Here is a 24,049-nt window from a genome sequence, read left to right as displayed (position 1 = left end):
GCAAAACTCCTGAATAAAATCATGGCAGAATGAGAAACATGATATTTCTTGTACAACTGGGTTTATAGACTGAGTTCATACACTTTAAAAAATATTCGCAAAGGGGGATCCCTGGGTGGCGCAACGGTTTAGCGCCTGCCTTTGGCCCAGGGCGCGATCCTGGAGACCCGGGATCGAATCCCATATCGGGCTCCTGGTGCATGGAGCCTGCTTCTCCCTCTGCCTATGTCTCCGCCTCTCTCTCTCTTTCTCTGTGACTATCATAAATAAATAAAAATTAAAAAAAAAATATTCGCAAAGGGAACTTAATAGTATATTAGGAGAGAAAGATGCCATGATCAAGTGGTATTTATTATAGTATGTTAAGATAGTTAAATATTGATAAATCTATTAATATAATTTATTATAGAAAATAGACTATAATAATCATTTAAAAGAAAAACATACCATGACCAAGTGGTATTCTTTACAGAAATAAAAAGATAGATCAATATGAGAAAATCTATTAACATAATTTATCTTATTAATAAGTAGAAAAAGAAAGCCATACAATATTATTAAAAGATAATGAAATTGCATTTCATCAATTTAATATCTATAACTAAGTTTTACAAATATTAATAAAATAGAAGTGATATTTTCTTATGATTATTGTTTTCAAAGGTCTCTAAGCATCATGCTTCATAATGAAACTCTAGAAATAGTTTCATTAGATAAAGAATGATTAAGGATCTCTACCACAATGGTTAGTTAACAGTTCTAAATGTTCTAGTTGATTTAATTAGGGAAACATGTAAAAAGAAGTATAAATATTAGAAAGAAAGAGGCAAAATCATCATTTTTTTAATAAGATTTTATTTATTTAGTCATGAGAAACAGAGAGAGAGAAAGGCAGAGACAAGGGCAGAGGAAGAAGCAGTCTTCATGTAGGGAGCCAGACGTGAGACTCGATTTTGGGTCTCTAGTGTAGCAGGCCCTACACTGCTGAGCCACCCAGACTGCCTCAAAATCACTATTTAAAGCTAATTGATTATATATCTGGAAATCCCCCCAAAATCCATTTACAATATTAGGTAAGTCCAAGAACCTGGCTAATTACAAAATCAATACACAAAAATCAATAGCATTCCCATCAGACAATAAAAAGCAGAGGGGTCTTGTTTAGATGTTGTGCTTGCATAGAAAATATGTGGTTTTTTGGTTTGTTTGTTTTTTAAGTAGGCTCCATGCTGGGTGTGGGGCCTGAACTCATGACCCTGAGATCAAGACCTGAGTTGAGATCAATAGTTGGACACTTAACCAACTGAGTCACCCAGGCACCTTAAAAATATGTGTTTTTTTCTTAACCAACTTGGAGGGGCTCATGGATATTACAGAGAAGTGTTTTCAGTTAGGAACTGATTCAAGCAGCAGGTAAGACAGCTAATAGAGGCTTAACTGAGTCAGGGTATTTTATTTTATTTTATTTTATTTTATTTTATTTTATTTTATTTTATTTTATTTTATTTTTTTAAGATTTTATTTATTCATGAGACACACACACACACAGAGAAGCAGAGACAGAGACAGAGGGAGAAGCAGGCTTCATGCAGGGAGCCTGACATGGGACTCAATCCAGGGTCTCCAGGATCACGCCCTGGGCTGAAGGCGGCACTGAATTGCTGAGCCATCAGGGCTGCCCGGATATTTTATTTTGGCTCTAGTGTCCTTTTTTTTTTTTTTTTTAATTTTTATTTATTTATGATAGTCACAGAGAGAGAGAGAGGCAGAGACACAGGCAGAGGGAGAAGCAGGCTCCACGCACCGGGAGCTCGACGTGGGATTCGATCCCGGGTCTCCAGGATCACACCCTGGGTGAAAGGCAGGCGCTAAACCGCTGCGCCACCCAGGGATCCCACCGCTGCGCCACCCAGGGATCCCTGGCTCTAGTGTCCTAATGGTGGCTTCTTGTGTCTCCCACTCTGCCATTCTGCTATTCCAACATCATAGTCACAATAAGGAAGAAGGGAGAAAGCATATAGAAAATGCAACTAGCAGAGTCTTCCACATGGGGGATAAAATCATGAAGCCACACTTTGGCACCACCACTATGGAGCCTTGATTAAAAAGAAAAATAAGGCCTAAGAACTTTGAAAGTCAGCTAGATTAGAGGAAAAGCAGAGGGAAGTTGTAGAGAAACCCTTATCTCAAGGCTCCTCTCCATGTCTCTATCTACTTGGTGGGCAGCCCTTAACTTTACCCTTGGCTCCCAGAGAGTATATGATATAGCAGCCTTGCAGAGACATTGGCCTTCACAGGATGGGCAGTGGCAGTGGATGGGATTTTCCAAGAGCCTTCGCAAGGGGACCTCAGCAGAAGAGGAGCTAATACCATCTGGAAACAGTTTATTAGTTTGGGGACCCTTGTACTGGTAAACTGCCTCTAATTTTTTTTTTAATTTAAAAAACCATTCTGATATGTAATATTCGTTGATTTCCATGGTATAAATACTCCCAGTGTGGCCAATTTCAAGCTACCACAGTATAACAACAGTTCACAGAATTCTTGAATATTTAACAATCAGCTCTTAGGAGCCCACACAGGCTAACTCTAGCATGATACTTCTAGGAATCCTTCTTTGGGGATTCTCAGAAATAACTGGATGGTCCATTTAAGGAGAGACTGAGGATTTGCCATTATGTGGATGGAGTGTTATGTCATTTTAAGTTGAGAATGAAAAGGCACTAGGCAATTAAACTCACCTTTGTAATAACAAGCTAATGAGGTTAAATACTTGGGCTATATTTGCATTAAAATCTTTTAATGTGCATCTCATTGTAAAATAGACAACAATGCAGATCCATCCATTCAGCAAGTATTTATGGAGAACTTCCTCTGTACTAGGGATGGTTTGAGACACTAGGAATGAATAAAGTGAATAAAATGAAGTCCTGTCCTCAAGAAGTTTACACTCCAGTACATATGAAATGATGTCAGGTAGTTAAGAGTTGTTATGAAGAACACTAAAACAGAGAAGGGAGTAGAGTGGTAGGACTTTATTTTAGAAAAGGTATGGGGAGTGGGGAAGCCCTTGCTGATTACTTAATGTTTGAGCAGTTTGAGCAGAGGTGGGAGTGAAGTGAGGTAGGGAGCCAGGCTTGGTCTAGGGGGAGCACTCCAGCAGAGCGAGAGGAGAGGCCCTGAGATGGAGCGGCAGGATCCCAGTGCAGCTTGGAGAGCTCAGTGAACAGAGGCAGCATGGAGTGAAACAAAGTTAGTGGGGAGAAGCCACATTGCATACACTATGTATGGAGTTTGCATTTTATTCTAAATATGATAGGAAGACATCAGAAGGTTGGGGGGGGTAACAATATCTCTTTTGCATTATAAAAGGATATTGTGTCAATGTCATGTGGGTGGTAAGAGAGGAAGCAGAGGGCCCAATTAGGAAGCTATTGCTACACTTAGAGAGGGGAGATGATGGTGGTTTGAGCTAAATTAGTAGAAGTGGAGGAAGTAAGAAGTGGTTAGATTGAAATAGAGTTTACAAGACTTAACAAAGAACAGGATATGAGATGAAGGAAAAAGAAGATAAATCTCAGATAACTCCAATATTTTGGTACTCCCTGTCCAAATTTGGGGATTGCTAGGGAACAGCAGGTCTGGGGCAGGAAGAACTAAGAGTTCAATGGATGATGACAGATCTTTATTTTGTCTTCGTTCTTAAAGGATATTTTTGATGGATGAGTTCTGAATTGACAATTTTTTTTCATCATATTAGACCTGCAGAAGAAAAACAACCATAAAGGTGACAGTTTCAGACAAAGACTGAAACAGTTTGCCACTAGCAGATCTAAACACTCTAGAGGCACTGTACATATTTTATTTCAGGCAGATAGAAAGTGATCCTGAGCAGAAAGTCTAAATTAATATTGAATGTAAATAGTAATAATAGTAATCATGTTAATAATAATAATAGCACTTTGAAGTTTCAAAACTAAGTATCTTAGTCAAACGGCAAAGACTGCCAGATTGGATATTAAAAACCCAATTATATATTTGTTGTCTACAGGAGATATATTTAAACTATAAATATAAAAAAAAGATTGAAAGTGAGAAGGTAGAAAAAGCATGTTATGTAAATATTAAACAAAAGAAAGCTGACATAGCTAGACTGATAATAGAATAAAATACAATTTAAAGCCAAAAACATTTCACAATGGGGCATGAGGGTCATTTCATAATGAAAAAAAAATTTCATTTAAGAAGATATAACAATTCTAAATTCATATGTACCTAATAACATGCTTTTAAAAGGTATAAAGCCAAAAAATGGCAGAAGGAAAAAGAGACACATCAACCATCATAACAGTAGATTTCAACACATCCCTTTCAGTGATTGCTAGGACAAGCAGACAAAAAATAGTAAGAACAGAGAAGATGTAATGATTAACAAGCCTGACCTAGCAGACATCTGTAGAACATGGTACCCAACAAACTGTAGAATTCATGTTCTTTTTCAGGACCCATGGGACATTTACAGAAATTAACTATATCCTGGGCCATTAAGCAAATCTGAGCAAGTGTCAAAGTATTGAAATCATACAAAATGTGTTTTCAAGCTACAATGAATTTATGGTAGGAATTAATAAAGAAAAGATAACTAGAAAACCCCTATATATTTGGAAATTAAGAATTATGCTTCTTTTTAAATTAAAATATATATTTTATTTATTTATTTGACAGGGAGAGAGAGGGAGTACAAGCAGGTGGAGCCGCAGGCAGAGGGAGAGGGAGAAGCAGACTCCCTGCGAAGAAGAGAGCCTGACATATGCTCTATCTCAGGTCCCCAGGATCATGACCTGAGCTGAAGGCAGACACGTAACTGACTAAGCCACCTGGGTGCCCCAAGAATTATGCCTCTGAATAATTCATGTTATTCATTAACTACATAAAACCATAATAAAAATGTCATCTGAGGGTTAAAAAAATAAGATTGTGAAATATATATGCAACAATGGCATACAAGTTGAAGGCTAGTTATTGGGGACTCCTGGGTGGCTCAGTGGTTGAGCATCTGCCTTCGGCTCAGGATGTGATCCTGGAGTCCTGGGATTGAGTCCCACATCGGGCTCCCTACATGGAGTCTGCTTCTCCCTCTGCCTGTGTCTCTGCCTCTTTCTCTGTGTCTCTCATGAATAAATAAATGAAATATTTAAAAAAATAGAAGGCTAATTATTGGAGTTAAGATGTTTTAAGGTTGTGGCAAAGTTCAGGGGGAAAAAAGACACTGATTAATTTTAGACTTTGCTCAGATAGCAAGATGAAATTAAGAGGGTAACTATTATAAGAATAGGAACAGAAAGTATTTCTTCCACGCTAATGGAAGGGGGGAGAACAAGACAAAATAATAAACCTCTCATAATTGACAGAAGAAGTGAACAAAACTCTTAATAATGATATGTGAGATTTGAAGACATGTGGACTTCCTTGTGGATCGTGAAAATGTTGTTTCCAGCTGTATCTGGGGACTGGGTGGGAAGGTGCTGTGGTGTGGGAAGATTTAGTTCCTAGCAAAATCCTGGCCCTGAGAATATTGGTATCAAGATGTAGCAGAACAGTCGATTCCCCCACCCTCACCTCTTAGACTGATCACTTTAGTATGCTCAGTGAACTTCCACTTTCTGCATCTCATTACCTGAAGGCTTATCCCAAAGCTGCAAAAGACCTCTCTGCCCTGAGAGTATATAAATACCCCAGCTCCCTCACCCATCTGGTGAACTCACCCCAGGACATTCTCCAGAGTTTTTCCATGGACTTTAGCTTTGGTTGCCGAGAATGGTAGCTGGTGATAACATACCCTTCATTGGAAGACTTCCCTTCCCTGTGTCATTTCCTCACTCCCCTGCTGGTGTTTCCTGCACTTCCTGAAAAACTGTGTACTCTGAAATCCATGTATCAGGGTCTGCTTCTGGGGGAAGTAGGTCCTGGGTTAGAGAGAGGCTACTGAACCCGAGTGACTATTGGACACAAGAGTCATCCCTTAGCGGCTGCTGTTTCCAAGGAAGCCATGGACCTGGACCAATGGGAGGATCCTCTCTGTTTGACAGGAAAGCACAAGACTTAGGATTGGGCTGGACAGCCTACAGGCCTCAGCTGGTGAGAAAACCTGGAGGGCCCAGTGTGCTTCTCTTAGGGCAGAGAGGACAACATCCAAATCTGCTTCTCAAGAGCACAAGGCTTTAGGCAGTCATGGGCCTGATGGCTGACAGGGGTGGCCCAGATCTAAGACTTTCGGGACAGCCCTCAGGGAAGACTGGGTGTCTTTGTTGGCAAGTACATACACTTTCTTAAGGGGAAATCGATCCAAAACTTTTGGAGCTCCATTTTGTTTCAAAAGAGCTAGATAAGGGACCTTCTAGGCTCCTTGCCCACAAACCCCTTCCATCCCGTGGCTGCAAGAAAGGGAATTTAAGGAACGCTATTTCAGTAGTTGGGACACAGCACAACTGAGAGGAGAGAGGGTGGGCTGTAGAACAAACAGAGCTCCATTTAAATCCCGGTATTGTCACTTGCCGGATAATGTAGACAGATGGCTTAACCTCTCTGAATTGCAGTTAGCTCCCCTATAAGATAGGGATTATAACTGTATTACCTTATAGGACTCTTGTGAAGATTAAATTAAATAATGCTTACAACGTGCTTGGCAAGTATCTCTGGTTCATATAAAGTAATCAATAAATTGTACCATAATTATTATATTTGCCATAAGCTTGTTTATAATAACAAAAGAGAATGGAAACAACCAAATGTTTGTAAGAGGGATATTAGTTAAATAAAGAAGTTACATCCATATATACAGTGGGACTCTGTACAGTCATTAAAAATGATGATGTAGGGCAGCCCGAGTGGCTCAGCAGTTTAGCACCACCTTCAGCCCGGAGCCTGATCCTGGGGTCCTGGGATGGAGTCTCGCGTCAGGCTCCCTGCATAGAGCCTGCTTCTCCCTCTGCCTGTGTCTCTACCTCTCTCTCTCTCTGTCTCTCATGAATAAATAAATAAATAAATAAACAAACAAATAAATAAATAATCTTTAAAAAAATGATGATGTAGGGACACCTGGGTGGCTCAGCGGTTGAGCGTGTGCCTTTGGCTCAGGGAGTGATCCCAGGGTCCTGGGATTGTGTCCTGCATCGGGCTCCCTGCAAGGAGCCTGCTTCTCCCTCTGCCTGTGTCTCTGCATCTCTCTGTGTGTCTCTCATAAATAAATAAATAAAATCTTTAAAAAAAAAAAAAAAAGATGGGGACGCCTGGGTGGCTCAGTGGTTGAGTGCCTGCCTTCGGCCCGGGGCGTGATCCTGGGGACTTGGGATCAAGTCCCATGTCGGGCTCCCTGCATGGAGCCTACTTCCCCTCTGCCTGTGTCTCTGCCTCTCTCTCTCTCTCTCTCTGTGTCTCTCATGATTAAATAAATAAAAATCTAAAAAAAAAAAAGATGATGATGCAGATCTATACTGTTAATGTGGAAAATTATTCATGTACAGCTCTTCTGAACTTAAGACAGTTGACTTTATGATTATGGGAAAATGATATGCATTCAGTAGAAAGTACATCTCACATTTCAGATTTTGATCTTTTTCTGGGCTAGTGATATGCGGTACCGTACTTTCTTGTGATGCTGGACTAGCCGCAGCTCTCAGACAGCCACCATAATCAGGAGGGAAAACAACCAGTACCTTTACAACCATTCTGTACCCATACAACCATTCTGTTTTTCACTTCTAGCACACTGCTCAATAAATTACATGAAATAGTCAACACTTTATTATAAAACAGGCTTTGGGTCAGATGATTTTGCCCAACTGTAGGCTAAATATGTGTTCTGAGCACATGTGAGTTAGACTAGGTAGGCTAAGGTATGATATTCTGTAGGTTAGGTGTATTCGACGCAATGCAACTTAATATTTTCAACTTAAAATGGGATTTTGGGGATGTAATCCCATATTTTTAAAAAGATTTTATTTATTTATTTGACAGAGAAAGAGCACAAGCAGGGGGAGCAGCAGGCAGAGGAACAGGGAGAAGCCGGCTCCTGGCTGAGCAGGGAGCCTGATGCAGGTGGGAATCAAACCCAGGACTCTGGGATCATGACCTGAGCCAAAGGCAGACACTTAACCAAGTGAACCACACAGGCTCCCCAATCCCATCTTAAAAAAAAAAAAAAAGATTTTATTTCTAAGTAATCTCTACACCCAACGTGTGGCTCAAAACCCCAAGATCAAGAGTCACATGCTTCACTGATGGAGCCAGCCGGACACCTCATCTTAAGAAAGATCTATATTTATTATTTAGTAGACCAAAAAAGCAAGTTACATCTTGGCATATATACTTTGACCTGATTTTATGTTTAAATCCAACTTTGTATGACTGTGTATAGACATATGTGGAATTCCATGTATAAGTGCTTAGAAAGATGTTTGTAATGAGATACACCAAACCATGAACGCTGGTTATCACTGCAGGGTGAGTACATGAGTAGATTTTTTTTCTTTTTGCTTATCTGTATTTTCTTATTTATTTGTTATTTTAGAGAAGGAACAAGTAGGGGGAGGGGCAGAGGGAGAAGGAGAAGGAGAGAATCTTAAGCAGGCTTCACAGCCAGTACAGAGCTTAACGCAGGGCTCAATCTCAGGACCCTGAGATCATGATCTGACCTGAAATCAAGAGTCAGACACTTAGCTGACTGAGCTGCCCAAGCGCCCCTGCTTATCTATATTTTAATCTTTAAATAAGTACCACGTGTGATATATGTAACAAAAATAATAATAAAGGAAAAGATAAACATTTGCGGTCCAGAACAGGAGCTCCAAATGAGGTTGACCCACCACAAAGCAGAGCAAAAAAATGAATGAAGTTTTTGGGTTTTTTTCAAATGAAAGGGAAGTTTGATAAAGCTTTTTTTTTATGGTGATAAAATATACATAACATAAAATTTACCATTTTAGCCATTTTAAAATGTATGATTCGGTAACATTAAGCATCTTCACACTGTTGTGCAACCACCACTGCCACCTGTGTCCAGAACTCTTTAATTTTCTCAAACTGAAACTGTCCTCACTAGATACTAACTCACCATTCCCTCCTCCATCCAGCCCCTGCAGCTCCTAGTCTATTTTTGTTAAGATTTTATTTATTTATTCATTAGAGACCCAGAGAGAGAGGCAGAGACACAGGCAGAGGGAGAAGCAGGTTCCCTGTGAGGAGCCCGATATGGGACTCAATCCCAGGACCCCGGGATCACCACTTGAGCCAAAGGTAGACGCTCAACCATTGAGCCACCCAGGTGTCCTCCCTGCAGTCTACTTTCTGTCTCCATGAATTTCACTGCTCTAATATGAGTAGAAGTGCACATTATTTGTCCTTTCGTGGAAGCCTTATTTCATGTAGCATAGTGTTCAAGATTCACGAAGCATGGGTCACAATTCCGTGCTTTTCAAAGGCTGGATAATACTCCACTCTATGTCTGTGCACTTTGTGTATCTATCCATCTGTTGGTAGACATGTGAATTGTCTCCACCTTTTGACTACTGTGAATACTGCTGCTATGGAAAGACATGTTTTACCAGATTTTATTTTATTTATTTATCTGAGGGGGTTGTGCAGACGGAAAGGGAGAGGGAGAGAATCTTAAGCAGGTTCCATGCCCAGCATGGAGCCTGATGCAGGACTCAATCCTACCACCTGAGATCATGACCTGAACTGAGATCAAGAGTCGGACATTTAACCAACTGAGCTATCTAGGCACTCCTGTTTTGCCAGATTTTAAATAAAAGGTCACCATCCATTGGTCTCTGGCCTCTTTCCAGTTGCTGATTAGGTTGAGATTCAATTAAATTTAATAAGCTACTGAGCTCCCAAAAGTAAGCTAAGTGCTTGCAATCCATTGCGTTATGTAAATCCTGAAAACAGCCCTGAGAATGAAGTAAGCCACAATTATTCCCATTTTATAGAAAAGGATACTTAGGCTCTGAGGGGTCAAAGTAGCATTCCAAGGCCACTGTATCAGGATGGGCTAGGTTAAGCTGTAAATAACATATGCCCCCAAATCTCAGGGACAATTTTTCTTCTTGACAAATATTTATTTCTCACTCATGTTAACGTCATTATAGGTCAGCTTGTCTGTCGTCCAAGTGACCTTCACACCAGGCAGACAGAACAGTCCCTCTCAAGGCCATTGCTGGATTCATGGCAGAAAGAAATGAAAAAGATGGCAGCCCACAAGCTAACCCTTAGCGTGGCTTAGCTTGGAAGTGGCATGGATATTTACATCCACATTTCACTCACCAAATCAACTAATATATAATATTTATATATATAATATATGTATTATGTCTATATATAATTGTATATACATTATTAATATATAGTGCATGCATATAAATAATGATCTTGCCTGCCTATATTTTATATATATACATAATATATATGTTATATATTAAGCATAATATATAATACATACATATTATATATAATATACATATGTATATAAAATGTAGGCAGACAAGATCAGAGGAAAGTCAAGAAAGTTGTTTTTTTTTAAATTTTATTTATTTATTCACAAGAGAGGCAGAGACACAGGCAGAAGGAGAAGCAGGTTCTCTGGGAGGTGCCCGTTGTGGAACTCGATTCCAGGACCCCGGGATCATGACCTGAGCCAAAGGCAGACGCTCAACTGCTGAGCCACCCAGGTGCCCCAAGAAGGTTGTTTTTCTGGTGATTAAATTTTGAATATTTTTATTTTATGGCTATGTAGATATTTAGAAACAGTGATTTTCTTTTTTTTCTTTTTAAGATTTTATTTATTCATGAGAGACACAGAGAGAGGCAGAGACATAGGCAGAGGGAGAAGTAGGCTCCCACGGGGAGTGTGATATAGGACTCCATCCCAGGATCCTGGGAACATGACCTGAGCAAAAGGCAGATGCTCAACCACTGAGCCACCCAGTTGCCCCGAAAAAGCGATTTTCTGATCTGCATTGACAGGGACATGTCCTCACAGAGCTCCCATAGTGAGAAAGAAAGACAATAAATGAGGAGTTTCCATAAAGTGTTATGGACTCCCAAGAACCCGGGAGTGGTTAAGAGGTTTTCCCAAATTTCCCCAGCAACTAAGTGGTTAAGGGCACTTAAACAGAGTGTTTAAGAGCGATAGCTTTTTTTTTTTTAAGATTATTTATTTATTTATTAATGAGAGACACACAGAGAGAGGCAGAGACACAGAGGGAGAAGCAGGCTCCCTGCAGGGAGCGCCACATGGAACTCGATCCTGGGACTCCAGGATCATGCCCTGAGCTAAAGGCAGACACTTAACCACTGAGCCACCCAGGCATCTCAAAAACAATAGCTTTAGCTTTGAATCAAAATCCTGGTTCCCTCAATTTAGCTATGTGACCCCCACCCCCACCGGCCTCTGGCAAATTACTAAACCTCCCTCTCAGCCTCAATTTTATGCTCTGTAAAATGGGTTCTCGTAAGACTCACTGAGATAATACTTGGAAGATCCTGAGCTCGGTGCCTGGCACACAGTGAGTCACTGATATTTAAGATGACACTTGACCCAGGGTTTCCAAATCCAAGTTTGTTGCTTTTCCCAGGGCCTCGCACTGCCCCTACCTAGGGACAAGGCCTCTTTCCACAGACACCGTGGGCTCCCTGCAGTGTGGTAAGGGACCTCCTGTCTCTTCAAAGGTAATGACTGACAGGAAACTGTTGTCTCCAGAGAGAGAGGGAGCTGGCATGCAGGGATGAAGAGACTGCATATTCTTCTGACCTGTTTGAGAAGACCATTTACTTGTTCATAAATTCCTTTCAGGTTTAAAAATATGGGAATGAAATTATTTTAATGATTTGAATTCATGAACTATTCAATTACTCCTTCAGTGGAAAGCTCTTTTCCCTCTGCAGACCATGGTTTTCCTTAGTTTAGTCTGAGGACCACTTGTATTAGAATTATGTGCTCCCCCCCACCTCCCCCTCCAATGAACCAGAATTTCTGGGGCAGTAGAGGAGGAGGGAGCCTGCTTAGCCTCACTTTTAATTAGCTCCCCTGGTAATTCTTAAAGACACTAAAGTTTAAGAACCAGTACTTTATGAATCCTTCGGCATATCAAGTACTTAAAAATGCTACCTATCCTTCAGTCTACCTTCACTGAGATTATATTACAGTTCAGAAGGCCAAGAGAATCCACCTGCAATTTTGTCATTACTTACTGTGCAAACTAAAATTATTCACCCTGTCATCCCCTTGTCCTACCAATACCAGTGGTCAAATGCTGCCTCAACTGGTTGAATAAGTATAATGGAGTATTATGTAAATATAAAAAAAAGAACGAGCAGGCTCTTTTCCACTGTACTGTGGATTAAACCCAGAGATATGTAAAGAGAAAAGAATCAAAGTGTACCAGAGTGTGTTTAGCTTGCTAGCACTTGTGTAAAAAGTGCTATGCATACACACAAGATACATACACGTATGTGCTTATATTTGCAGATTTTTGTATATGCAGATATCTGGAAAAACAAAGGGACCAGGGATGGAGAATTGTGGTTGCCTCTAGGGACAGGAACTTGGTGGCTAAGGACATGGGTAAGAGAAAGACTTCACAGTACTGTTTACCCACCCTTGCTCTTGAATATTGAGCCATCTGAATGCATTCCTTTTTCAGAAATCAGTTCAACTCAAATGTAAAAGCATACTGCCCAGGTAACACTGTTTTTAAGCTCTGAATGTTCGAGACTCATTCTTAGCTAGCTCATCTTATGGCTGGCTCCCTGTTCCTCCGACTATCTTTTCCTTCAAGGCTCTCCTTCTCTGGAGTTGATCACTGCTGTGGTCTATCCACAGACATACGTTGATCACACTGTTAGGGCAGACAACTCTGTCGGCACTTCACATTCCAATCCAGAGGCAGCAAGAACACACTTGAAAAAGATTCCCGGAACGAACAAGGGGTGGTGGAAAGGGAGGTGGGTGGGGGGTGGGGGTGACTGGGTGACGGGCACTGAGGGGGGCACTTGATGGGATGAGCACTGGGTATCATGCTATATATTGGCAAATTGAACTCCAATAAAAAATTTTAGAAAAATAAAATAAAATAAAATAAAAATAAACCTAGAAATTAAAAAAAAAAAAAAAGAAAGAAAGAAAAAGATTCCCAGATGTTAGATTTTGGCAAGGAGCAAGAGGTCGGCGTGCTTATGTAAGCCAACATTGCTCTCAAATGCGACATGCCCAGGAAGCTAAGGTGTTTGCTCGGCCAACTGCGACAGCAGGACTTGCACAGTAACAGGGACAGCCCAGAAGGAGGCCAGAGGGAGGGAACTGAGTGACAGTCCTGCTGAGGGACCTTGACCAACCCTAAATTGATTGCCTCAAGCAAAAATAAAGAGAAAGAAGAAAGAAAGAAGAAAGAAAAAAAAGAAAGAAAGAAAGAAAGAAAGAAAGAAAGAAAGAAAGAAAGAAAGAAGAAAGAAAGAAAGAAAGAAAGAAAGAAAGAAAGAAAGAAAGAAAGAAAGAAAGAAAGAAAGACAGACATTATTAAGGGGCACCTGGGTGGCTCAGTCGGTTAAGCATCTGCTTTCAGCTCAGGTCATGATCTCAGGGTCCTGGGATCAAGCCCTACATCGGGCTTCCTGCTCAATGGGGAGGGGAGTCTGCTTCTTCCTCTTCTTCTGCCCCACCACCCCTGCTCATGTTCACTCTCTCTCAAATAACTAAATAATATATTTAAAAAAGAAAAAAAAGAAATACCCAGCGATTCCACTGATACGTACTTACCCAAGAGAAAAGGAAATGTTATGTCCATACAAAGACTTGTACAGGAATGTTCACAGCAGCTTTATTTGTAATAATCCTGAACAGGAAACAACCCAAATGCCCATCAATAGATGAATAGATGAACCAGTCATGGCATATCCATCCAACAAAATACTACTCAGTAGTGACAAAAGCATGAACTATTGATACTTGCCACAACATGGATGAATCTAAAAATAATTACAGAGAGAAAAAAAGCCAGGCAGAAAAGAATGCACACTGCATAATTTCATTTATATAAATCTCTAGAAAATGCAGGCTAACCAACACTGACAGCAGAGTGGCTATCCTCAAGTGGCTGCTGGGGACAGGAGCACAGGGGCTGAGAGGGAGGGATTACAAAGAGGTGGAAGAAAACTTTTCAGGGTAAATGGGGATTGATTGTGGTGAGAGTTTCACAGGGGCACACATATGTCAAAACTTAACGAAATAACACATTTTAAATACATGTCACTCTCTGTGTATCAAATATACCTCAACAAAGCTGTTTTTTTAAGTTTTTTTTTTTTAAGATTTATTTATTTATGATAGACAGACAGACAGACAGAGAGAGAGAGAGAGAGACAGGAGGAGGGAGAAGCAGGCTCCATGCCGGGAGCCTGATGTGGGACTCGATCCCAGGACTCCAGGATCACGCCCTGGGCCAAAGGCAGGCGCTAAACCGCTGAGCCACCCAGGGATCCCCCAACAAAGCTGTTTTTAAACAAAGAATCTTGGGGTATCATGTGTAACTCCAGAAACATATCATAATTTTTGGGTTGAAGGAAATGTTCTATATCTTAATTGTGGTGGTAGTTACACGACTGTATATTTGGTTTGTTTATTTGTTCTGTTTTGAATTTTATTTTTAGGTAATCTTCATACCCAACATGGGGATTGAACATACAACCCAGAGATCAAGAGTCACATGCTCTAGTGACTAAGCCAGCCAGGCCCCCCTGTATATTTGTTAAAGCTCGTTGAATTGCATACTTAAAAATCAGGGTTTCATTGCATATAAATTTTACCCCCATGACACTGGTTTTTAACCAACAGGACATACACATGAGTACTTACACACATACACTTACCTAGAGAGCAGGTTAGCAACTGGACCCCAGGAACATCTGGTGCCTACCTACCACTGCTGCAAAGATGCTCTTTTTCCATCTTTGTCTCTTGTCTCTGGTTCTCCATATGCCCACATTATTCTTCTCCCTCTTTCTCCAATCTTCTCTCCATTGATTCCTTACCAGATCTCTGGTCTAAAAGGCAGAACCTTTAGCCACCAATACTTTCTGAGCTTTATATGTTAAGGCTCTGGGATCCAAAAAAGAAAGGAACTTCTCTCTGAGTCAAGCTACAAAATTCATGGGGAAAGATTTGAAGATGTGTGTCGGCCTTTAATCCACTTATTAAAAAATATGGAGCAGCTCTTGCAGGGATTGGACCAAGTCCCAGGGTCCCATGGAGAATGATACTAATGAAGTCTCTGCTCCAGTGTGGTTTAGAATCTAGTGAGGAGACAAGAGAACAACACTCCCACTTCAAACTGTAATGAGCACTTTAAAGAACAAAAATGAAAGCGAGGGCACAGATTGTGATGGGGCATGGCGTAACTTCAGATAAGGAGGCCAAGGATAGTCTCTAAGGAGGTGACATTTGAACAGATATGAAGGGGCAGCCCAGGTGGCTCAGGGGTTTACTACTGCCTTCAGCCCAGGGCATGATCCTGGAGACCCGGGATCAAGTCCCACATCAGTCTCCCTGCATGGAGCCTGCTTCTCCCTCTGCCTGTGTCTCTGTCTCTCTCTCTCTCTGTCTCTCATGAATAAATAAATAAAATATTTTTTTTTAAAAAATGAACAGACTTGAAGGATAAGAAGTCAACTCTCCAAAGATCTGGCTGAAGAGAGGTTATTTCCAGGCAGAAGGAATACCAGGTGTAAAGCCCTGAGACAAGTGTGAGAGTCAGTGTGCTGGAGCTTAGCCAGGAGAATGGAGATGAGGACCGATCATTGAGAGCCTTTCAGGGCAGGGAGAAGAGTCCACCTCATTCCTAGTGTCTCGGAAAACCTCTAGGGCAGTTAAAGCAGAAGACTGGCTTGACGTGTTTTTTTTTTTTTTTTTTTCAAAACCTCCTGTAGCTATGAAAAGAACAGGTTGTCACCAGGCAGGAGAGGAAGCAGGGAACCAGTAGTTGCACATGGTACATGTACGGAAGGTATAGCCCACAGGACTTGTTGACAGGTCGGGTGTTGGGGAAGAGAGAGGGAGAGGCAGAGGGGAGAAAGATGGTGTGTAGGCAAAGACAGGAATAAAGTGCCTAAATGTGGCCAGGGCAGAGTCCTGCTTACCAACGAGGCCCTTCCCACAGTGATCACGTGGCTGAAGATGGAGCTGGGGTGAGCAAGCAGTCAAAGGAATATGTGCCTATTTTAAATTCCCTCTCTGAGTCCCAGTAACTAGGTCTGGAAAAGGAGATGGTTGGAATAGCTTCAGTGGTTCTCAGTGGGGGTGGAAACACCCACTACAGAATACTGACATTTCGAGGAGGGGGCTGGGGATTCTACACATCCAGAAATATGTAGGACATCCCACACAGTAACGAATGGTCCCATGTCCCACTTTCAAATGCCCCATGCACATTTATGAAGATGAAAAACCTGTAAAGTTATCTGAGTCTGGAATCTAATTTGAACTTACATACAAGTATGGTTTTAAAAAAATATTTCCCAGGAATGCAACTCAAGTGAAAATCAAAAGATTTAATCTTTTTAAAGATTTGCCTAAGGGGTGCTCGCTTCAGCAGCACATATACTAAGATTTGCCTAAGGGGCGCCCGGCTGGCTCAGTCAGTATGGCTTGCAGCTCTTCATCTCGGGGTCATGAGTTCAAGCCATGAATTGGGTGTAGAGATTACTTTAAAAAATGGGACAGGGATCCCTGGGTGGCGCAGTGGTTTAGCGCCTGCCTTTGGCCCAGGGCGCGATCCTGGAGACCCAGGATCGAGTCCCACGTCGGGCTCCCGGTGGATGGAGCCTGCTTCTCCCTCTGTCTATGTCTCTGCCTCTCTCTCTCTGTGTGACTATCATAAATAAATAAATAAATAAAAAATAAAAAATGGGACAGCTGGGTGGCACCAACTCTTAGTTTTGGCCTAGGTCATGATCTCAGGGTCCTGAGATCAAGTCCTGAGTTGGGCTCCATGCATAGCAAGGAGTTTGCTTGAGATTCTCTCTCTTTCCCTCTGCCCCACCCACTCATGCACTCTCTCAAACAAACAAATAAATAAATCTTAAAAAAAAAAAAAAAAAAAAAAAAGATCTGCCCAAGAATTGGTTTCGGAATAGCATGTCACCAATGGCAAGGGTCAGAATTTTTTGTTTTTTGTTTTTTTTCTAAAGATTATATTTATTTGAGAGAGAGAGAGAGAGAGCTAGAGAAGAGTACAAGCAGGGGGAGCAGAGTACAAGCAGGGGGAGAGGCAGAAGCAGACTCCCTGCTGAGCAGGGAGCCTGACACAGGACTTAAACCCAGGACTCTGGATCATGACCTGAGCCAAAGGCAGACACTTAACCAATTGAGTCACCCAGGCACGGGCTCAGAGTTTTTGAAGTACAACATGCCCCTGTCAGTCTGTATTTATAGCTGCAGCGTCCAGATTTCTTCTACATATAGGTACAAATACCTAACTATCTCAGTCTCCTAGGGTAATCATGCCTAGGTATTTACAGATTTAAAGTGCATTTTATAAATTTCCTTTTATTTCTTTTTTTTAACAGTTGAGATTGCAACCCCGAACATATTATATATAAACTCATTTAATCTACAACACAATCTGATGAGATAGACACTGTCATTGCCCCATTTTTTTTTAAGATTTTATTTATTTACTCATGAGAGACAGAGAGAGAGAGAGAGAGAGAGGCAGAGACACAGGCAGAGGGAGAAGCAGGCTCCACGCAGGAAGGGACTCCAGGATCACGCCCTGAGCCACAGGCAGATGCTCAACCACTGAGCCACCCAGGGGCCCCATTGCCCCATTTTATAGATGAAGAAACCAAGACACAGAGTAAGATCCCAGTTCACACAACTAATAAGCAGCAGAGCAGGGATTCAAACCTGGGAAGTTTATTCCAAATTTTATACCACCTAAAGCACAAGCACTACATCATGTAAATTTTAGGTAGGTAGGTTTCCTGTGAATTTTTACTTCAGGACTAAGTAAGGACTAAAATCATTACTAAGTATTGGTCTGCTAAGAATGAGCCCAATGAAACTAGGTGCCCTCTGGGCCCCTCCCAGCTTTAAAATCTGTTAACTTAGTTTGTGCTTCTATGGAAGCTCTTATTCAATTTAACCTCATGCTTGGAAGTACAAGGAACTTCCTAAGGAACGATGTTACACCAAGTGAATGAAGCTGGCTGATGGCAGGGCGTGAGTGACCCCTTCTCAACAGAAGTTCAGTGATATACCACATCCTTTGACTCTGGCTTCACTTCAGAAAATCTTTCCTTAGGAATATTTTTCATCATGATAAAAATACATGTTACATAAAATTTGCCATTTTAACCACTTTAAAGTGTGCAATGCAGTGGCATTGAGTACATTCATGCTGTTGTGCAAGCAGCACCACTATCTTGTTCCAGAATATTTCATCACCCCAAAGGGAAACCTCATATCCATTACAACCACTCCCCGAAAGCCTCTGGCAGGCCCAAGTCTGCTTTCTATCTCTATGAATTTATCTATTCTGGGTATTTCATATAAATGGAATCATACAAGATGCAACCTTCTGTGTCTGGATTTTTCATTTAGAATAATGGTTTCAGGGTTCATCCGTGTTGAAGCAGGTATCGGTACTGCATTCCTTTTAAAGATGTTTTTATTGAGGTAAAATTCATGTAACATAAAATTAAACATTTTAAAGTGTACAATTCCGTGTCATTTAGTACATTCACAATGTGTGCAACTACTACTTACTCTACCTAGCTCCAAGACATTTAATTACCCCAAAATAAAACTCATTCCCAATAAGCAGTTAATTCCCATTCTCCACTTCCCCCTACTCCCTGGCAACCATCAATCTGCTTTCTGTACCTAAGGATTTATCTATTCTGGATATTTCACACGAATGGAATCTTATAGTATGTGACCTTCTATGTCTAGCTTCTTTCACTCAACATGTTTTTGGGGTTCATTCACGCTGCAGTATCAGTACTTCATACCTTTTTATGGTTGAGCAATACTTCATTGTATGCATAGACATTTTGTTTATCCACTCATCCATTGATGGATATCTGGGTCATTTCCACCTTTTGGTTCTTGTGAATTGTGCTGCTACAGACATTTGTGTACATGTTTTTGTTTGAACACCTGCCTCTTTGGGGCATATACCTAAGACTGGGATTTCTGTGTCATGCAGTAACCATGTATAAGTTGCTGAGGAACCTCCACTCTGGTCCATCATTTTACATTCCCAATGGCAATGTTCCAATTTCTGTGTCTCCACATTCCCCCAACGTTTTTTAAAAAATTATTATGGCTATTCTGGTGGGTATAAGGTGGTTTCTCATTGTGGTTTTGATCTGCATTTTCCTAATGACTACTGACATTGAGCGTCTTTTCATGTGCCTATTGGCCATTTGTATATTTTTGTTAGAGAAATGTCTATTCAAGTCTTTTGTCCATTTTTAAAAATTGGATTGTTTGTCTTTTTGTTGTTGAATTGTGCAGGAAATATTTTTAAATTTGAAAAAGATATCTAAACATAAAAATATTCACCATAGTATTATTTGCAATAGGGAAAAGGTTGAAAGTGACATTAATGTCTAATAATAGGGAATACAAAGACAATCCCTGTTCTCAAGGGGCACTCTGTCCCATCAGCAAGACACAAGAAAAACAATAAATTCATTAATTTCTATATTCAGGGTGTACACAGGATGCTAAAGGAATTCAGAAGAGGGGTGGAGAGGGTGTCAGGGAAGGAAGGTTTCCCCAGACAGGTGGAGAAATGTGAGGGTAGGTGTGTGCAAGGCAGAAAGCCGGCACTCATCCATAGCTATGAAAGAGAATGATACAATTGGAGAACCACAAACAATTTTTTGGGTTGTGGTATAAGTTTCAGTGTAGTGATGCAGGAAGGAGCTGGAACAAGAGAATCTTTTGTGCTAAATCTTTACCTGAAAACTCAAGGAGCTTCCAAAGGAGGTGAATTCCAAACATCAACCTTATGGTTTGGAGAAATCACTCTGACAGCCACATGGAGGATGGGCGATGGGGCCAGACTAGGGGCCAGTCAGGAGGCATACCAAGACAGGATGAACTAAGCAGCTATCAGGAGAGAAGAGGTAAGAAGGTTGGGGAACAAATATAATTCCTAGATCATAGTTCCTGCCTGATATGGGTTGGATTGTGTCCCCTCAAGACAGATAAGGTTTTTTTAAAGATTTTATTTATTTATTCATGAGAGACACAGAGAGATAGAGAGAGAGGCAGAGACACAGGCAGAGGAAGAAGCAGGCTCCATGCAGGGAGCCCAATGCAGGACTTGATCCCGGGTCTCCAGGATCATGCCCTGGGCTGAAGGCAGTGCTAAACCGCTGAGCCACCCGGGCTGCCGAAGACAGATATGTTGAAGTCCTAGCTCCCAGTACCACAGGATGTGACCCTGTTCTGAAATAGGGTCACTGCAGCTATAATTGTTAAAATGAGGTCATCCTACAGTAGGGTGGACCCCTAATTCAATAGGACTTATGTCCTAAAAGAAGACAGCATATGAAGACAGAGACACGGAGGAAGAAGGCCATGTGATGATAAGGCACAGACTAGGGATGTGCAGCTCTAAGCCAAGGAATGCCAAAGATTTCCAGCAAACCACCAGAAGTTAGGAATAGGCAAAGAGAGATTCTCCCAACAGGTTTCAGAGAGAACGTAGACCTGATGACATAGGGTTGGAGGGGCAGAGGGAGAGAGAGAATCTTAAGCAGACTCCCCACTGAGTGTAAGTCCAACTCTGGCCTTGATAGGATGACCCTGAGATCACGACCTTAGTTGAAACCAAGAGTCAGATGCTTAACCAAATGAGCCATCCAGGCTCCCTTCAGTCAGACTGAGTTATAAGTGTTTCACCCAAAGCAACTCATTCCATCCTCTCAGTTCTCCGTGAGGAAGATTCTACTAGCATTCTTACTTTATATTTAGGGAAATGGAAACACAGAATGGTCAAGCAAACGTCCCAAGGTTTCAAAGCTTGGGAAATGGCAGAGCCAAGATTTGATGCCTGGCAGGCTGACTGCAAGCTCTAGTGCTCTTGCCCAATATGCTATACAGCCATTCTGATAAATTTGCTGTACGTTTCGTGGGATGGATGAATGAATGAATCAGTACATCTGGACATGGTACCAGCGAGAAAAATGGGGCCAATGAAGAAAAGAGAGGGATCAAGAATGAGCCCTGTGTCTGTCTCAGATAACTTAGTAAATAAAGCATCTGTATTGTAGAGGCAAAGTCAGATTTGAGGGGTAGATATTGAAGGCTTAAAGAAGCAATGAATAAAAAAAAAAGAAGCAATGAATAAAATCTTGAAATGCTGAGTTTGAGTTGCTGTGAGACAAGCAAGTGAGATGTCCAGTAGACTGCTGAACAAATGGCTCTGGAGCTCCAGAGAGTTGTGGTTAGGAATCACAGATTTAGGAGCTCTCAGGGTACTTAATGTCAGGGAATTGGATGAGATCACCGAAGCAAGATGTATGGGAAGAGACAAGCAGACCACCCACAGCAGAGCCCTGGGGAAAACTAGAATCAGGGGGCCAGCACAGGAAAAGGATATTTTACCTATTAGCACAGGATCTGTCATAGAAAGGGCAGAAGACAGCTTGTGGTAGGTTTAAATTGAGTAGAAAGTGAATCAGAGGGTAAGCAGATGAGCTGCAGGTGAGAAAGTGACAGACATGGCTTTGTGGGCTGGCATCCAAGAGTAGGTGCAAATAATGATTCTTCACAGTGCTGTGCTGGGATAGTTAATATCAACTGACTGGTAAATTTTAGGAATTTGCTAACTGTTGTTAAATACAGCCATTACTTAAAATTAGGTTATAAAAACTTACATTGAGTGCTTGCTTCAGCAGCACATATATATAAAAACTTACATTCAAATAAATTATATTTAAAGACAAAGGTCAAACTTTTCAAACTCATGTCTTTTACTATATTTTTTTTTAATTTTTTTTTGTCTTTTACTATATTTTACTATTATCTGTTGTTTCTGTATGGTGGAAGGACTATAGTGGTGCGCCACTGCATCTCTCTTCCCAGTTCTATGTTCAATGACATCTATTATAGCTTGAAATTGGCTGGGGGGAGGGGGTTGTATTTATACCATGGAAACTGGCAAGAGCTACAGATTAGAATTTGATTTTTTGTTGATTGTCTACACTTAAGAAAATAATAGAGAAAATGTTGGTAATGCATATTAAACTTTTTTTTTTAATTTATTTATGATAGTCACAGAGAGAGAGAGAGGCAGAGACACAGGCAGAGGGAGAAGCAGGCTCCATCCACCGGGAGCCCGACGTGGGATTCGATCCAGGGTCTCCAGGATCGCGCCCTGGACCAAAGGCAGGCGCCAAACCGCTGTGCCACCCAGGGATCCCTGCATATTAAACTTAAAAGTGCATAGTATCTGTAGCCATTACATTGTAAATAATGCCAAAAATTGAGGAAATAGTCTTCCTGGGATGCCTGGGTGGCTCAGCAGTTGAGCGTCTGCCTTTGGCTCAGGGAGTGATCCTGGAGTCCTGGGATCAAGTCCCACATCGGGCTTCCTGCAGGGAGCCTGCTTCTTCCTTTGCCTATGTCTCTGCCTATGTGTCTCTCTCATGAATGAATAAATAAAATCTTAAAAAAAAAAAAAGTTAATAGTCTTCCAGAATTCAAAAACTATTATCTAAATCTGTCAAGAAATCACATCATTGATGAATGAGTGAAGTTTTAACATAAATCTTCATTTTTTTACTTTTGAGTCTTTAACATAGAGGAAAATTTCAAACAACACTTATGTTGGGTTTGTCAAGTGCAACCATAGATTGGCTAGGATATAAGTTTGGCAAAAATGAACAAAAGTGTTCTGTGAGAATCAGCTGGGGGCACCTAGGTGGCTGGCTCAGTTGGTTAAGTGTCTGACTGTTGGTTTCAGCTCAGATCACAAACTGAGGGTGGTGAGGTCAAGCCCCACATTGGGTTCCACACCAGGGGAGTCTGCTTCTCTCCCGCTCTTTCTGCCCCTTCCCCATCCCAATCCCCACCAGCCTCATGCTCTCTCCCACACACTCTCTCTCAAATAAATAAAATCTTTTAAAAAGAGAGAATCTATTGGCTACATAGAATTTACAATAAAGAGTAATACATATTTTATTATTTTTAAACTGTAGGTTATACAACCTTTATATCAGTAAAATGTAAATTATTATGTGTGTGGGTACACACACACATATCATTTAACCTCCTGACTCCAGCAGAGCCAGAACAGTCTTACTCCTAGAAATGAGTCATTGGAGTTAAGGTAGCAAAGGCCTTCAATGATGAAAGGCCTGATGATGCACTAAATTTGCCCAGGATGAGAATGACTAGGGGTGGCCTTCAAGAGCCAAAGAACTCCATGCACTGAGTGATGGGGAGGGTAACAGAAGACAGCAGCAAGGAAGGGTAGTGGCTGTAACAACCTGATGGTAACTGTCTCAAGCTGGTATTACCCAACGGTGGAAGAGCAATGGTCTGGACATGGCCCCATATGGATTGCTGAGCCCTCATCTCACCTGTACTTTTGAGGTCCCAGAGAAAGCAGTGTTCACAGGGAACAACGTGGTTTCAGCTAATTCTAATAGCTTCCTCTTATTGAGTTCAAGGGGAGCATAGTGCAGTGAGATGATCAGGGTTCTTGAGTTAGACATTTCAGGTTAGGATTCCGGCTCTGCTGCTTCTTGGATGAGTGATACTGGGCAAGCCATGTTCCACCCTGTGAGCTTTCATCTAATCCATAAAATGGAGAATGACCTAACACTCAAAAGGTAATAAACTGGGGCACCTGGGTAGCTCAGTGGGTGAGTGTCTACCTTTGGCTCAGGTGGTGATTCTGGGGTACTGGGATTGAGTCCCACATCAGGCTCCTCACAGAGAGCCTGCTTCTCCCTCTGCCTATGTCTCTGCCTCTTT

General features: G+C 41.4%; 1 protein-coding gene across 14 annotated transcripts in view; it reads right to left on the bottom strand.

The window, feature by feature from the left end:
- Positions 1 to 15,392, bottom strand: part of SPOCD1 (SPOC domain containing 1) — a 77,024-nt gene extending 61,632 nt beyond the window's left edge. For 7 of the 14 annotated variants that reach the window (XM_072827336.1, XM_072827342.1, XM_072827341.1 and 4 more), the window contains exon 1: positions 14,923 to 15,390. The gene's annotated coding sequence lies outside the window, so the exon portion shown is untranslated. Of the gene's footprint in view, positions 1 to 13,813; positions 13,890 to 14,922 lie in introns of those variants that run through there. The other 7 variants (XM_072827343.1, XM_072827348.1, XM_072827349.1 and 4 more) reach the window with 3 other exon arrangements.
- Positions 15,393 to 24,049: the final 8,657 nt, after the last annotated feature.

Source organism: Canis lupus, chromosome 5, assembly GCF_048164855.1.
Source record: "Canis lupus baileyi chromosome 5, mCanLup2.hap1, whole genome shotgun sequence".
NCBI classification, from domain to species: Eukaryota; Metazoa; Chordata; class Mammalia; order Carnivora; family Canidae; genus Canis; species Canis lupus.
Note: the sequence above shows the minus strand (reverse complement) of the source record. Positions and strands in the feature narration are given on the sequence as shown.